The sequence below is a fragment of the Triturus cristatus genome, chromosome 7 (assembly GCF_964204655.1).
Source record: "Triturus cristatus chromosome 7, aTriCri1.1, whole genome shotgun sequence".
Classification (NCBI taxonomy): Eukaryota; Metazoa; Chordata; class Amphibia; order Caudata; family Salamandridae; genus Triturus; species Triturus cristatus.
In genome coordinates, this window is record NC_140590.1 from 1,281,839,227 (window position 1) to 1,281,857,140 (window position 17,914).

Consider the following 17,914-nt stretch of genomic DNA (forward strand, 5'->3'; position numbering starts at 1 on the left):
ACTCCCTCAACCAACAACCCAATTTTTCACAAAGGGCATGATGAGCTTTGTCCTACAATGAATAGGAAGGAAGAGAAATAAATTTGAGCAGTCCTCACCCTTGCAGGCACATGCCAGGGCAGTGACATCACAGTGATGACCCTGGGAAGGTTGAACAGTGTTGAATATGTTTGCAAATGGGTGTTTCTGTTGTGGCCCAGGGTGGGGTCGGCAGGACTCTATTCAAGTAATAGGCTGGGGGCGGAGCAGGCTGAAGAGAATAACGTAAGAGTGGGTGGTAACCACTAAGTGCAGGCTCCATTTTGTCCACTGTCATCCACTGCTGGTTTGATTTTCAATGCTGAGAGGCAGGCTGGAGGAGGAGTGCAGAATCTCTTGAGCCTGGCTTTCACTTTCAAACATTTAAGAAGTGTTGAAGAGGACGTTGTTGCGGAGGAGGAGCTCTTCGTCTTTTAGTGAGTGCTTCTATAACTTTATTTACTTTTTAAAGGAGCTAGTGCCTTCCCCTGCACTGCCTGTTCAATAAAAGTAAGCTGTTGGTGACTGCAGTAACAATCACACCACAAGTTGCTTGATGTGCTATTGTTGCTGCAGTCAACTACTTTAAATGAAAACCATGCAAGTCTCTCAGTTATTCTCTTTTCCATATCCAGATGTGCTGAGAACACACATTTATGATTGAAAAATAATATGAAAATATAATACCGAAAGTGCAGCTGTTCACTGTTTTTCAGTCTTTTATGGTAAATATCTGCACAAATCGAAGTAACAAATGCAGAATTATGTAAAATTATGCATGTTTTCCATTAAAAGTAAGTGACTGAAACAACAACAAAACAGCAAATAACTGCTGGAGTGATTGTTTCTGCAGCTGTGGGTGGTTTACGTTAAATAAACAAACCATGCAAAATGAGCCAAGTGCTCAGCCTTGGCTGTCTCCCTAGCAGGAAGCGTATTTAAATACATACTAAAATTGCAGCCAAATGGCGGCTTCACTCAGTTGTTCCATGTACATCTGGAATGTTTATGCACCACACTTTCACGTTTAAAAATGTCATCAGCTGCCACTGATATATGTCTGTGTGTGTGTGTTTGTGTGTGCATGTGTACGCACACACGTGGGTGTGCGTCCGCACATGCGTGTGTGTGTATTTTTCACTGAAATGGGTTATACATCAGTGTATATCTGGGCATGCGCCCATGTTAAATAGTTGTAATGCCGTCCTGGAGACAAATTCTGTGTTGCAATGACGTTTATGAGGTGTGGATGTTTATTTAAAGAACCTTGCTGAACATTTTGAGGCATTACAGACTGTTGAATAAAGTAGAACGTAGAGGGGCCTCACTAAGAGGTGGTTTATCTTGCATTGGTTTTGTAAGCACGGCTGTAAGGTTGTATGCCACTGTGCCAATCTCAGAAATGTGTGTAGTGTATTTTACAAAACTACAGAGAGTTGTCCATAGGGTCTAAGAGAAGATGTCATTTTGGTAGCAACTGTACAACTTTCAAAAGTTTACTTAAAATTGCAGATTATGTTAAGTCTGCAAGGGGCTTATTTACAAGCCCATTGTTCCGCATATGCCCATATTTACATGGCCACGTAAAGTCACCCTCCATGACTTTTCATGGCCTTATAAATATGGGGTAGACCTCACACAAAGAGAAGGACAGAGACCAGCTGCTTGAGCAAGGCAGTTGGAAAAAAGGATACTATCTAGACAAGTATAAAACATGTGTATGTAAAGGAGGTAACAAAAGGGAAAGAAAATACCAATATACACCAAAAGGTCTACATTCTCTGTAAGGAGAGTTAAGGAAGGCTCACTCTCTTATCTCTCGTTTTGTGTGAATATCTTGTAAATATGGGCCCTTGTCACGCAATACTCTGCGTGAAAGGGGCATTCCATGGGTGTTCCCATGCAATATCCATGGAACTTGATGCATTTTGTAAACCTGGGAATGCGTCAGAATGGCTCAACGAGGAGAATTACTTATAATTCTCCTCAGTATTCTGCAGCACGCATAGAAAGAGGAAAATGCTATCCATAATTGTTTTTGTACAAGAAGGTGTCCCTTCCTGCATAAAAACTATCATCCCTGCAGTGCAGGCACCCTTGTAAAATAATGCAAGGGTGCCTGCACTGGCACATGGCAGCCAATTGTACGCCACTACAGGGGAAAGCACAGGGATGTGTCGTATTGTTGTAAATATGATGCATCCCTGTGCTTTGAAAATGATGCAGCACGGCGCAGCTAAAGGGCTTATGGCGCAGCGTAATTTTCTTGTAAATGAGGCCCTGAAAGGGTAATCCCATTAAGCTGAATTCAAAATTGTCCACAGGTGTAGCGTGTTAAATTACATCAAGCTCACAAAGTCTACAGGATTGTGTTGCAATGATTGTGCAATATCAAAGGTGATGTCACCAACAATGTTATTTGGTATGTCTTTTGTGAATCCTCAATGATGTCATTTTAACATGTTATGAGTGGTGTAATATGTGCGGTCATAAGCTATTCATGGTGGAGGGTGTGAATTATTGTTAGATCAGCAAACTGTTACCGGTGCATTTCAGTATGTGTTGGGTTTTTTAATGTTAGTTTTTAACTTAATCCAACACCTAACTATAACATATTTGTAAATTTTCTTTTTTTTCAGTGAATTTCTAGTTTTATTTTAATGTAAGCTAATGTCTTATTACCATACCTAACCATAACATCATTTTAATCTTTGTTTTTTTCAGTGAATTTCTGTTTTATTTTAATGTGAGGGAAGATCCCTTTGTTTTTTCAGTGAATTTCTGAGGTTTTTAATCACATTCTGTCAACTCCCCCACTGTCCAAGGCCTTTCACCGTGCACAGCATTGGGTTGCCTGCAGGGCCTCTGACCAGGCCTTGCAGCTAAACCCATCGCAGACATCCAACCCACAGTTTGTAGTTTTCATTTTTTATTTTTTTCGAGGGTTCCACAGTACTTTTTCAAGCTTAAACCCCATGGTTATGTGGTACTGGGCAAGGTGCTTGTACCATACCGCTGTGCCATGAGGGTGAAGCTTCAGCGGCATCTCCTGCAGGGGTACTGTGGTACCTCATGGGAGAGCAGTGCTTTGTCTCGTGAGAGTACCTTAGTACTCACAACACAATCAGTTTTTTTATCTTCTGGCCCGGTGAGTGGGGTGGTCCCTCTTGGTCCTCCACTCTGCAAGTCCCTGCCCTGTCCCCTTATTTACTATTTTAAAACATTTTAAGGACATGGGGACCGGGTCCCTAAATTCTGTAGTGGCTGGTGCAACATTTTCCTCAGAGTTATGGCCAGCCAATAAGATGGTTCTGTACTGCTGGGCTGGTCCCAATCCTGTGGTACAGGAATGGGCAACTAGAGAAAAGTTTCCTTGGGTAATCAGAAGGACTTCTTTTTTTAATTTTCAGCACTGCAGGACTTCAGCAGGACCAACTGTCCAAGCCCCTTCAAGCCCTTCCTGAGCACCTCTTTAAATTCAAATTTATGAAAATGACTGAAATGATTTGCACTAAGTTACAAAAAGCACACTTTCTGAGTGAAGTTATAACTTTTTGCCAAATTTACAGTAATTCTCTTCTCTGTATCGCTGTTCAAAAATCCAGATGGAAACTGCATGAAGAAAAAAGCGGGACCAAGCAATCTCATTGGCTGGCCACAACATGAAATAAAATGTTGTAGTCGCCATTGCAGGACATGGAGACTGAGTCCCAGTGTCCTGAAAGCAAACAAAAACGAGGTAGTAGAGGGCAGATTTAAGGTACCCTGACCATTATAGAAGGATCAAAGAAATAAATTATGTTTTCGGCATACAGGTATTGCTGTACTGTTGCAGGAGATTTTGACAGCCCCAGCAGGACTCCTGCGGGTGCCAGCATAAACACCTGTTCTCCTGTAGGGCCCAAAAAATAAATTTAATTTAAAAAAGGAAAGATGTGGGGTGAAAGTCTGTAGGCGGTTGACCGCTCACTGGAGCTTGATGGCTCTGTCGCAAACCGCTCACTGTACATAGGCAAAGTGGAATAATGCATAGGTAAAGTAGTAAGATTTTAAATCACATTAAGTTGTACCTAGGTCAATTACATATACCTAGTAAATTTCAGTGTTTTTTGGATTTAAAACTGTGTTTTATTTTATTATTAGATGACCTATACGACCAATGTATAAGTCCATTTTAACCTATATACACACACACATGCATATATATGTTCAATGGAAAAAATAGAACTTTAAAGTGACAATATAGTTAGGTGACAATATCAGTGACAATGTTATATTTTAGATCTAAAAATACATGGAAATTAACCAGTTATAGTTACCCCTAGTAACTACAACTAGTGCCCTACGGTAACTATAACTCTCACCACCACCATGCACAGTCTTCTCATCAATGATGTTATTTCAAATGTTGCAGTGAAGTTTTTAATGATGTTATAGAGTAGGGCTCTCCAACCTTTTCAGTAATGACAGCTACTTATGTTCAAAATCATCCTGAGCCACTAATATAATCAGTGTTGTACACATTAGTCACAATTACATGAGTGACCACCCTATGCAAGATTACCTGCCATGATAATCTCAGTGCAGAATTGCCAGCAGTGATGTAAAAAGGAGTTTGCCAATTTGTAATGCTTCTATAAGGGTAATACATAACAACCACAGCTGAAATACATCTGGCAATGCTGCATGATTTATCATTTAATATCAGCTTTAAATATATTTTGGAAAATATGGGTTCTGAAAATACACAATTTTGCGTCTCGAATACACACTTTTTAATTTTGGTATACATATATTATTTCAACCAAGAATGCTTTTAATTTAGTAGGCTGGGCTGTACACAGGAGAGCTACTCACAAGTAGCTGGAGAGCTCCCAGTGGCTCACGAGCTACTCGTTGCAGAAGCCTATTATACAGCATGTCATGAGTGATGTAACATGTGGGGTAATTAGCTGTGCATGGCGAGGGCGCAAGTTATAGTTGCCTTAGAGCACAAGGTATAGTTACTAGAGATAACTATAACTGGTGAATTTCAGTGTTTTTTGTTCATCTAAAACGTTACGTTGCCGAAGAAATCACACCTAACTATAACATCATTTTAACCTTTGTTTTTCTTCAGTGAATTAAAGTAATATTTTATTACCATATGTAAAGCCAACCCAATGCCAACATCTCGCAAGCAAGCAACCCCATGCTGCTCATGGCCTTCGGTGCCCAGTTCTTGCATCCAACACCCACTGACAGCCAACCCATTGACACGCTCAAACTTTCGCTGTGAGCAGTGTGGGGTTAGTCACAAGGTCTAGCTGCACTCAGGCCTAAACCAGCCCCAGGCCGATTTGTCAAACAAATGGGAAGGGGGTCATACAGCAACCTTCCCAGAGTCTTTGCAGGTCCAAGGTCCCCATTCTCCGGGGCCTTATGTTTTTTTTATTAAAGGGAGAGGGGGACTACGGCCCTCGTCCCCAAACCATTTCGAGCCATGGGAACCACAGTGTCCCAGGGGTGAATACCCTGGGACAGTGCATTGTCGCAGCTCATGGGATGTGGAGATCGCCACACGGAGGGGGCCATGCGGCCCCCTCCCCTTCTTGTTGGATATTGACACCTCAAGATGGGGTTCACGGGGCTCAACAAAGGATCAGATAGGGGGCCAGCAAGCCCCCTCCCCTTTTTTATCACCTTGGCCTCGGGGATGGGGCCGATGAGGCCCATTTGCGGATCAGGCTGGAGGCCGCATGCCCTCCTCCCCTTTAATCAATGTTTGGCCCCAGGGGATGGGGTCACTGGAGCCCTGCATGGCTCAGTGAGGGGGGCCCACTTACGCCCCCTCCTCATAAATATTTATATTTGAAAACGGAGATGTGTGTCTTCTTTCTTTTTAAAAAATTTGCGATCCTACCTCCAGCAGGATTCCTGTGGGAAATCCAGCGGGATTGCGACTTTTGAAAAAATATATATTTCTGGGACCCCCCACAAGGGTTAAAGAGCATGAAATTCCTACCCTGCGCCCTTACGTTATTTTTCTTTTTTAAGCTTAGGACAGTGGACTAAGTCCCAGAGTCATGTAATGGCTGCCTGCAACATTTTTCTTCATGTTGCAGGCAGCCGCAAGAGCGCGTCTCTCATTGGAGAAAATTAGCCCAAGGGAATAAAAGACCTGGGCCACTTAGAAAGCTCTATTTTTTAAAACTGGGTTTGAGGGACTCTTGCAAGAGTCCCTCGATTCAAACCGTCCATATGAAGAAATATTTTTCTCCCTTAATGTCTGAAAAACTACTGAACAGATTTACACCAAATCACAAAAAGCACACATTCTGGATGAAGATCTAACTTCCTGCCAAATTCGGGGTTATTCTGTTTAGCAGTTTTTGCGGTAGTGATGTTCAAAAAAGTCTATAGACAAAGCATGGAGATTTTGTGTTTTGGGACCCCCATTTTTCTTGGCCCATCTTAGCAGACCATGCACAAACTAGGCAAAAAAACAACTGTTTGGTTACTTTGTGGCAATTTGTTAGACGGCACCAACGTTATTAGCAAAACAAAAATGGCATCTCCTGTTGGAACACTGACCTAACTATAACTACCCAGTGGCAACCGGCAATGGGTTAAATAAATATATATAAGTGACTCAAACAGATAGAGTCAAACATATATTTCCCCTACAATGTTTTGGTTTCTACCTTCTTCAGCTAGCATGTAACAGATGTCCAGATGCAAGTGTTGTAAAATCTAACATGGCCGATGAGATGACATGCTCAGAAATAAAGGTCCGCTCCCCAGCTTCCAAAATACATTGCAAAGTAGGATGCAAATTAAGAGGAGAAGAGGAAATCCAGGGAGGAGGAGGAATCGATGATTAATCAGGAGAGTCACGTCAGGAGGAAGACGCTGGCACCGAAGGAGGACGGGCCAGCCAACTGATGCTCTCCTCAGGATTGCAGTGACAACCACGCCAAATGCCGCTGACTCAGGAAAATGCCAAGGGAAGCATTGGAGAAGAGGAATTCAGCAGAGAGTTGCCACCGTGACCTGCTGCAGTGCAGGAGAAAAGCACTTTGGTTCTGACTGCCGCAGTTCCAATGGAGGACTGCGGATCCAGGCAAATGAAGGGGCTATTAAGAACAAACCAGTTTCTCGGGTGAAATGTTTTCGCCGGGTGTGTCTTTCAAACTGGTTTGCAGGGGCTAATTTGATAAAGGAAAGCACAAGAGACAAACCCAGTGTGGTGACAGAATTTAGGCACAATTCTCTCTCTGTTCTTCCAAATAATCATGGGAGATGTTGAGGGCATAAAACTGTAAAGCAGTCCATATATTCAGGACCTGTGTTTTGTTTCTTTTTTTGAGGGCTATCTACCTTCCCTGAAGAACACCTAACTAGAGATACAAAAGGGGAGGCTTATAATAATATGAAGATAGAAGACCTGTGACAACCCAAAAGAAACGTACAATCATTCTGCTTTCACTCAATCAATCAATCAATAAAACTTTATTCGGCCACGTTTTGGCCATACAAGTACATTTACACAAGAGAATACCCATACAAGTAGAATATAAAAGCTACTCTACATGTGCAAATATCAAAATGCAGTTAAAAAGTTTGTCAGAAAGATTTAAAACATTTCTTGATTCAGCCCAGTAAAATCTGAATCATTACTATGGGCAATCCATATATTTCCTTCTGCGTGTCGGCCCGAAAGAAAGGTTGCAACCCTATAACATACCAATGGGGAAGAGAGCATTTGCAGATAAATCAGGGCTGTTCTTATTTGTGCAAAGTGACAAAGAGGTAAAATGTGTTTAGATCGTAGGTCATTATAAAAACCACAGAAATTCATAAAATGCAACAAATCTTGGACTGAGAAATGATCACATGAACAAGGTTGTAGGGTCCCTGCCTTTCATAAACTCTTAGCTACTGTAAGGGAACAGTAAATGCAATTAAATCTTAATCTAGATAAAAGAAAACAATGATGCGGTTTATTAATAAAAGACCAAAGAGGTTGATCTAAAATTCCAGGGCTTATAATCACATAATGTCTATACGTGGGTTTTCCAAGTTCATTTGTTTCCCTTTCCAGGCTTCTCCTAGTTAAAAATTGGATTTTAATATATTTCGCCTCTTCAAGGTGCAGCTGTCTGGGTTGATTAAAAAGCTTAGGACGCCCTAGAGCTGAGAGCTGTTGAAAGACATAGCTTAACCAGGGGATTTCTGGGGCTCTGTCTAACTTCATGCAATCCTCTAAAATAATTTGATTTAGGTTGTGCTTGGGTCTAGACCATATTTTTAACCACCATATCAAGGGGGCCACTACAATATTGTCTGTAATGTAACCCTGCCTTAGTTCTTCGTGCACCATGAAGGCGGGGGTACTTGGGGGAGTAGCTAAAAGTTTTCATAAATATTTATTTTCAGCCCCTTGTAGTTCATTGCACTACATGTAACCCCAAACCACACTACCATACATTGTCATAGGGGTGCATTTCTCATTGTAGATTGTTAGAAATGGGGGTTTCTGGTTGGCAGTGGATGGCCACTGTCCAAGCAGGGACCCTTCTTTCTAAGTCAGAGTGACGGGCTGCCCCCCCTTGACAATCCCTGCTCCACCCTGCTGTAACGTAGCACGAGCAGTTAGGCTAATCTCAGAGGCAGTGTGTAAAGCGCTGATGATCATACACAGCAAATACAGTGAGGAACACTATAAAGGGACACAACACAGGTAGTTATCAAAAAAATAGTTATCTTTATATAGAGGCTTATCACAAGACCAAATAACGAGGAAACCACAATACTGTACAAAAATAGTTCTCTCTGGATGCTGCAAAAATAGTTCCAATGGGGAAGGTAAAGCTCAGTTCAGGGCAATGGTCTCTGCGACCCTTTTTACTCACAGTTCTGAGATGTTGTCAAATAATCCACAAGAAATGTCGCTCCGGTGGGTTAGCAAGGTTTTTCCTCATGCTTTGGTCACGACCGCTCGCTAACGGGGGTTAGCAACGATTTTCTTTACGCTCAGCAGCTGTAGCGATGATTTTCTGGCCGCAAACGTGCGTGGCGATGATCAGGTCAGCGGGCCCTCAGCGGCAGTGATGCAACGATTTTCTTTACGCTCAGCAGCTGTAGCGATGATTTATTTTCTGGCCGCAAACGTGCGGGGCGATGATCAGACCAGCGAGCCTTCAGCGGCAGTGATGCAACGATTTTCTTTACGCTCAGCAGCTGTAGCGATGATTTTCTGGCCGCAAACGAGCGGGGCGATGATCAGGCCAGCGAGCCTTCAGCGGCAGTGATGCGACGATTTTCTTTACACTCAGCAGCTGTAGCGATAATTTTCGGGCCGCAACCGTGCGGGCGATGATCAGGCCAGCGGGCCCTCAGCGGCAGCGATGCGACGATTTTCTTTACGCTCAGCAGCTGTAGCGATGATTTTCTGGCCGCAAAGGTGCAGGGCGAGGATCAGGCCAGCGAGCCTTCAGCGGCAGTGATGCGATGATTTTCTTTACGCTCTGTAGGTGTAGCGATTATTTTTAGGCTTTAGGGATAATTTTGAGGCTTTAGCGACCAAATTAAGTCTACTGGTCCTGAGACTTCAGTCAGGGGGCTAGCTCTCTCTCTAGCCCTTGGGTGATTGCAGGTTCAAGATTAAAAAGTTCTCTTACAGCTCCTTTTCCCTCCTTTTTCCAGTCCAATGAAAACTACTGCAGGCCAATCCAGAGAACAGCACACAACACCAGGACAGTCCTCTCCTGCAGCTTTCTTCAGTTCCACGCACAGAGGTTGGTCTTGAGATCCAGGGGTAATACAAATTGTAGGGGATTCAGCACAGATATTTATACCCCAAAAGTCTTTGTTCTAAAGAGTCACAAGTCACTGAACCCAGCCAGAACCAGTTCTGCTCAGTCCTGGAGCACTTTGTTTACCAGGCTGCTTCTTTCCTTTCAGGGTGCAGGGCAGAGACATCAGACGCACAATAGGAGGTGGAGCCAGCATTGTGGAGGGAAGGCACAGCCCTATTCAGGTCCCAGGTGCAACTCCTCACACCCATCTAGATGCAGATCTCTCTATTCACCACTGGGACACCTCACCCTGTCTCCTGGAATTCCTCAGCCCTGTCACTCCAAACCCAGACAGCCAATACACATAACAGCAGAGCACACTGGAAGGCTTAGGCAAGGAAATACCTACTTTCTAAAAGTGGTATTTTCAAACCCAGAATATAAAAATAAACTTCACTAAAAGATATATTTTAATATTCTGAGCTAAGGCATACTAAATTCATTTTTCTACCATGTTCCTGGGGTCAGTTAGGACTATAGAGGGTAATAGTCAAACTGCCCATTCTGGCCTATGGAGAACAGGTAGCCTTACAGTAGTGAAAAACGAAATGGGGTGTAATTTACTACCAGGACATGCTACACACATCAGAGCATGTCCTACCTTACACATACAATGCACCCTACCATAGGGGTGGCTTACATGATGCCAAGGGAAGGTTCAGGGGCTGGGAAGTGGGTGCACTTCACAGCCAAGATGGCAGTTCTAGACTGCACACAGACACTGCAGTGGCAGGTCTGAGATACACTTTACAAGCTGCTTCTGTGGGTGGCACAAACCAGCGCTGCAGACCCTCCAGCAGCATTTGGTTTACCAGCTCTGGGCACACACAGGCCATGCTACTAGGGACTAACAGGTAAACCAAATAAGCCAATCATGGATATACCAATTCACATATCATATTTACAAAGGGAGAGCATATGCACATTAGCACTGTTCAGCAGTGGTAAAGTGCCCAGCGTCATAAAATCAACACAAACAGGTCAGAAAAAATACAGGAGGAAGGCAAAAAGTTTAGGGATGACCCTGCAAAAAAGGGCCGTTTCCAACATAGATCTTCAAGATTGGCAGTAAGGTTTTCTCCCTAGTCTGCTTTCATTTAATAGGGTCCTCCTAGTTAAAAACCTGAGGCTAGTGTCCTCTCTGACTCTACAGATACATAGTAAAAGTTTATTTGCTCTGCTCAGATTTTCAAAAAGCATCATGCGTAAAGATTTAAAGATTCCATTTGGAATGTGGAATCAGTGCTGCTCTGAGATCTCTTGAGATATGCTGGAATCAGATGGCATTGTCACTGATGTTCAGCTCATCTGGATACAGTGATTTTATAGGTAAATCCAGAAGTTTTCTTTAGAGTCCTGTAGTTTGGTCTTTAATACATACTACTTATGGAAAATATTCAAAACTGACAAAACATTGTTTGCAAGATTGAAATAACTTGCTGCAGGCCAGGTTTCTTATAAATTATTGAAGCTTTGTGATTCTCAAAGCTTGTAAAGAGGCAATTTACAACTTGAAATACATATTATTTTCAAAACTATATCAGGTAATTTCATAAATGAGCTCCATCCACGTCTCTGTCTTGGATGTTAAATTTCTTTTTGGCTCATTGTATCCTTTTGGATCCAAATTCTTGCCATGGCTCGATACTATTTATTTGTTGTCCTTCATCTACATAATAAAAGTATGAATTTTTAGCATCAGCCTTAGTTTTCAAACCCATACATTACCCTTCGCACTTGTATCTCTCCCACCTTCTCTATGACCCTGTACTCTCCTGCCAACCAAAACCATTTCACAATCCTCAAGGCACTCTCTGTCTCCTCAAAATATTGGCCTTTCAAATACTTGGATCTTTCCCATCTGATCAGTCTGAAGCTGCCATTCTTCTTCCTCAGTTTTAAAACACTCTAAACATCTACTGTCCAAATATTGAAAATACAGCAGACCACCTACTTCATTCCCCTAGCATGACACTTGAATTCACAATTGTATAAACATTATGAAGATATCCTATAACAGTGAAGTATTGTCCTGTCTACTAATGCTTCATCATCAAAAACTCAGTTTCATTATCTTACTATGAAACCACTCACCTGACTCTTGGTGTTACGTAGTGTTTTGTTACGATAAGAAGGTACCACATTTTCAAAGAAGAAATAAAGGACTGTTGGCTCTCAGCAGTGAGTTAGTTAATATTTGGCCCCCTCATACTGGGTTGTGGATGTCTTCATATCAAAGTCAAAATTTCACCCCATCCCTCAGTTGGCTGATGTGTGTGTGTCGTGTCCCCTGTGCCCCAGCCCCAAAGGATGCCACGTGGAGTCTGGTATGGGTGCACAGAACCTTCTTTATTCTTGTGGTCCGCACGGTGTGCGCAGCCACCACCTTCCTTCTCGGGGGTATTACTAGATTGTCCCATGTCCCCCTTCCTGGCCAGAAGTGGTGTCCAATGTCCAGTCCCCTCCCTATCTGTCCTGTGCAAGGTCCTAGTGCCATCCTGCGCACGTCGTTCCGACATCTCCCCCCTTTGTTGACAAAATAAACACTGTCCCCTCACCTGCCTTAGTTGGTGAAAATGACCAAGTGTTACGCTCTCCCCATACAACTTGTATCTTGTAAGAGAGACAAAAGGGAAGTAGCAAAAGAAAAACAAAAGATATGAGAAAAGAGAAAAAGAAGATGGAGAGAGAGAGAGAGAAAGAGAGAGAGAGAGAGATACATCATGGTCGTATCTAAAAAAATTATTGTTTTTGGACCCGTTCATCATAGTTCTGCAATCAACCTTTTGAGTTTTCGACTCACTCTCTTTGGGCGGCAACTCTCCTTTTCCTGGCTCTGTTATTCTCCTGCAGCCACAGTCCGGAGAGGTTCTTCGCTGCTGTGATGGGCTACTCCGACCACTCCTCAGAGTCGTCTCTCAGAGACTTCCGTTTGACCCATGGCAGTGCCTCTCCTTCATCATCATCTGATGCTCTGAATCCTCTGAAGTAAGAGCTGTTTCTAGAGATGGAGTAAGACCCTGATCTGCCATGATCATGGGCCCTTTGATGCCTGTTATTTTCAGTGGGTGGCTGGCTCGGGAAAGGACTTTCTGACTTCTGAGTTTGCTGTTTGTGTTCAAGGACTAGATCTCCTTACTTCAGTTTAAATACTATTGCATGACACCGTGTATCAGCTTGTTCTTTCATCTTCCTCTTGACCTCTTGGCCGCAGGGAGAGGATGCGGCCTAACAGGCTAGGGCAGTCGATCTCAAATCTGGGGCACCGGGTTTGAGTCTCGGCAATGACGCTCAACATCCAGTGATTCTGGGCAAATCACTTAAAACTTCCTGTGCCTAACAAAAATGAATGTGTCCTTGTGTAATGTAACTGGTGCTCATGTAAAGCACTCTGATACCTGAGACCTTCGGGTAAAGTTGCGCAACATAAAAACTCTGGAAAAAAAAAGCTTTCACTGCATTAAGGTGGGTCCTTGGCTTCCAGCTGAGGCGGATGGGTCCTGCTTGTTCTTCGCAGTACCAGTTCTGCTGGGCATCATACCGTGGAACTGTGCGGGGTGTTGCGGTAGTCCCGAAGTATTTGGCACAGTGCTTGGCCCACTGAGCTCTGCGCCAGTTTTGCTAGTTGAACAGCCTTCTTTATGTTGCCCATGAACCTTTCCACCATGCCTTTTGCTTGAGGCCATAGAAATGTTATTTTCCTAGGGTGTACTCCCAGATAGGCCATGAACTTTCAGAATTCTTCTCCTGAGAATGGTGGTTCATTGTCTGTCTTGAGTGTCAGAGGAGCCCCCCAGGCCTCAAATATGTCATCCAGGATCAGCAGGTTGGCAGTTTCTGACGATGATGACACTTGGTGCACTACGGGGAAACTGGAGTATTCATTGATGACCCATTGAATTCTGTGGCCAGTGTCGTCCACACCACCTCAGGGAGGTCAGACATGCATAGATGCTCTGATTTGGGTGGTCTTTCTGTCATCTGACAAAGGTGACAGCTCATGATCATGTTTCTACCAGACGGTGAAGTCCCGAGAACCACCTTTTTTCTCTCACCATTTTCTTTGTTGCCACCATGCCCCCGTGAGACTCATGTGCCAGGCTTACTGCCTTCCATTGAAGGGTCTTTGGTATCACTATCCTGGTACCTCGAACGAGTATTATGTGCTCCTTTTTAGACAGCTCTTCCTGTATTTGTTTGAATGCAGGTATTTCCTCTCATATAACCTTTTCCCGCACTGGGCTGCTGATGTTCACATGTCTCCACCTCTTTTGCTGTATGAGTGTTTTGACCGCTTGCAGCGTGAAGTCATTCGCTGTTTCTTGTACCAGTTCCACTATCATTATTGGGGCAGGAGTGATTTGTCGCAGCACAAAGTTGAGGTACTCCTCGGCCATGGAGGATGTCTCTCCGGCACAAGGAAGGGGATTTCCCGACATATAATCGGCGGGCTTGTGCTCTCTTCCTGATTTGTGCACTATTTTAAAGTCGTAATCCGTCAGGCGTATCTCCCATCTTTCGACGCGGTGTGGAATTTTTCCAATTGAATTGCCATATATCATGACTAGTGCATGGTGGTCTGTCACAATGATAAATTACTTCCCGTAGATTAACATGTGATAGTGCTAACATGCCCACACTACCGCTATGCTCTCTTTCTCTGGTTGAGAGTATGCCCTTTCCACATCATACAGGCTCCTACTTGCACACGCAATAATCTGTCTTGGCGTGTCTCTGCCTGGCGTATGTTGTGCGAGAATGGCTCCTAAGTCCACTGGGCTAGCATCTACGGTGAGTTCAGTGAACAGGGACGTGTCAAAATAGGCGAGGTGGTCTACTGCTGTGACCGCATTCAGGATGCCCTCAAATGCCATGTCACACTCCGAGGTCCAGAGAAATGACTGCCCTTGTCTAGTAAGTCCACAAAGTGGTGTTCTCACTGTGGCAATGTCTTTAATGTAGCGATCTTAATGACTTGTCACTCAAAGAAATGACCTCACCTCTGCTACTTCCACTGGGGGCGGTGTTTTGTGGAGCATTTCTACTTTGATGGGGCTTGGCCGAATTCCTGTCCGTGAGAAAATATGTTCACAGAAAACAAGTTTTTTTTTCCCCAGCTCGTATTTGTCCTCATTCAGTGTCAGGCCAGCGATTTCTCACTGATTGCTTACCTCCCTTAGTACCTTGTTGTGTTTTTCATTTGTGTGGCCAAAAACTAGGATGTAATTGCTGTCTTTTAGACAGTTTTTTAAGGTCCTAATCACCCTTCGCAACTTCTCTGAAATATTTCAGCTGCTGAAGATACCTCAAAACTTGATCGCTTGTAGCGAAATAGCCCCAGACTGGTGGAGAATGTGCTAATGTAGAGGGACTGTGAGTCAAGCTCCAGCTGGTGGTAGCCTTTGAATAAGTCTAGCCTTGAGAATATACAGGTTCCAGTGCAACAGCTGATCATGTCGTTCAGGTGGGGCCTTGGGTGCCGTTCTCTTTCGAATGCTGTGTTCAGTAGGCGCTTGTCGACACAGTTTCGTATTCTTGTTGTGTTTTTCTTCGGCATGGTCACAATGGGGGACACCCATGGAGTTGATCCATCTGTGAGCTCAATGATATCCTGTGCTAGCAAACTCTTTAGTTCTTCCTCCATCTGCGGTTGAAGGTGCCCAGGGACTCTGCAGTGGTCTTGAGCCACTGGCTTGACTTCTTTGTTGATGTGAAGGGTAATTTGCATGTCCTTCAGTTTCCCCAGCCCTTTTAGGATCACAGGGTATTCTCTCAAGATGCTGTGATGCTCAGACATGTGGTATGTCACGGCTAGGAGACCCATCACATGAGCAGTAGCGATGCTGAGCAAACACACCACTTCTTGTACAGACATTTCATTGTATGTGAGTGTCTCCACACATTTTCCTATGCTCACTACAGGTTTCTTCGCGCCCCCAGTGAAGACAACGACAGTGGAAGGCGACAAAGGAAGTTTGTGTTTCATCTTCTCATACTCCAACACGTATATGATGTTTCATGTGGCTCTGCTGTCGAGTACAAATTGGGTTGTGTGATTTCCGAGCTGGACATATTCAGACATGCCTGACATGAGGCATAAGCATTTGGTGGTCTCTTGTGCATTAGTTTCCTCATAGTGAGTGGGTGGGCTGTGATTGTGTGCTTCAATGTGTCATGCGTGTCGACTTAAAGTAATTTGTGGCCTGGCAAGTCGCCCTCGCTCTGACTTGAAGAGTCCTCTCATGCAGATGCTTCCACAGTAATTTTCTTGGTTGCATTTCCGACATTTGTGTCCCATGACTGGGCAGACGCCAACATGAGGGGATTCCAGTCCGCAGCAATAGCATTTTCATTAATGTTTCTCCTTCCATGGCAGCGATGCCTTATCATGTCTTCTGCTGCTTCCGGCCATGTGATTGGCCTGTTCAATCATCCGCACCCTGACATTTTCCATGTGTATGGCATGCGATGTGGCCCTGGCTTCAGTTTGCATCATGGTCAGTATTTTGTCTAACGTGTATATTTCCTTCAAGATTCTTGTGCGGAATCTAGATGACTGACAGCCTTCAATGATGCGCAGCTGTATTACTGCCTCATGGTAAAAATTGTCAAACTCGCAGTAGGTGATGAGTTTGTGCAACCTGGTCACAACATTTTCAAGGCACTCGTCAGCTCGTTGGGACGCCGTGTTGAATGTGTAAAGTTCATAATCGACGTTTCTTTGGGGGATCGAAACTCTCCGTGAGACATTTTATCAGGCCTTTGTATGTGGTGATTGAGTCTGGTGGGAAAGTCACGAGCAGATCTTCGACATCATCACCAGAATCAGGAATAAATCTCTGGCCTGTTCACCCGTGTGGTTTTTGCAGGTGGCACGATTGTGGTGTTTGAAATGCCTGATCAATTTCTCCCAGCGAGCAACTTTCGTCTGAAAGTCAGATAGGTCAAAGGGCAAAGGGAGTCAGAACATTGCGCTTGAAATTTTGCCCTCATTCCATTCCCCGGTCATGGCTGGAGCAAACTGGTCACAAACATGTTGTTGGCGGCGTTATGTCCTTGTAACTGTATCTGTTTGCCTTATGGGCAGCCCTTGTTTCAGTTTGTCCTTTTGTCTGCCCTTTTTCTGTTTTCTGTAGTGCTTATCAATAAGGTGCCTAACCTTAAAATGGCCACTGGTAAGCGCTTAATGCTGTCTCAGTCTGTTTGCCTGACTTTAAAATGGCCGGAGGGCTCTTTCAGTGCCCATGTGCTGGTGTGTCGGACTTAAAAATAACCGCCGTCGCTTCCTCAATGTCCATTGACTCCTGTGTCTGACTTTAAAATGGCCGCCGAGGTCCCCCAAGATCTTGTGTGTATAGGAGATCAAAGCGGGAGGCTCAGGCAGCTATGCTTGCTCGTGGGCCCCTTGAGAGGGACAAATACCTGCAGAAGCCACGGTGGTGCACACCGCATGCTCCTGGGCACAATGGGCTTGATCAGCTGCACTGATGATCGCGGCGCTTACCGCTTGTTCTGGCTTCTTCATGGTATGGGGTGGTCTCCCGGCATTGCTATGTGCACCACATGTGGTACCCAGCGTTGTTCTGTTGTGTCTGACTAGGGTGGGCTCCTGGCGCCGTTTCGTCTGCTGCAGGGTTATGTCACAGTGCACTGGTGCCACGGTCCAGTTCACCCCCTTCTGTCACCAGATGTCGTCTCCCCTGTGCCTCAGCCCCAAAGTATGATGCACAGAGTCTGGTATGGGTGGACAGAACCTTCTTTATTCTCCTGGTGCTCACAGAACATGCAGGCACCTCCTTCCTCCTCGGGGGTATGTCTAGTGTGTCCCCGTCCCCTTCTTGACTGGAAGTGGTGTCCGGTGTCCAGTCCCCTCTCCATCTGTTCTGTGCAGGTTCCTAGTGCCCGCCTGCACACGTCGTTCCTACAGTTTGATTGTCTCTACTAAGACATAAACATTGACAAAAAACAAGGTTTTTCACCTTTGTGTAGTGAAAAGGGTTTCCAAAGCTCTAATTAGACATGCAGGGACGAAAGTTTAGTTATCATGGCTTTGAATC

At 44.3% G+C, this 17,914-nt stretch overlaps 1 protein-coding gene across 3 annotated transcripts in view; it reads left to right on the top strand.

The window, feature by feature from the left end:
- Nucleotides 1-317: 317 nt before the first annotated feature.
- Nucleotides 318-17,914, top strand: part of LOC146811881 (sulfotransferase 1 family member D1-like) — a 331,172-nt gene continuing 313,575 nt past the window's right edge. For 2 of the 3 annotated variants that reach the window (XR_014966793.1, XR_014966792.1), the window contains exon 1: nt 319-455. The gene's annotated coding sequence lies outside the window, so the exon portion shown is untranslated. Of the gene's footprint in view, nt 456-17,914 lie in introns of all 3 variants that reach the window. The other variant, XM_085618839.1, reaches the window with a different exon arrangement.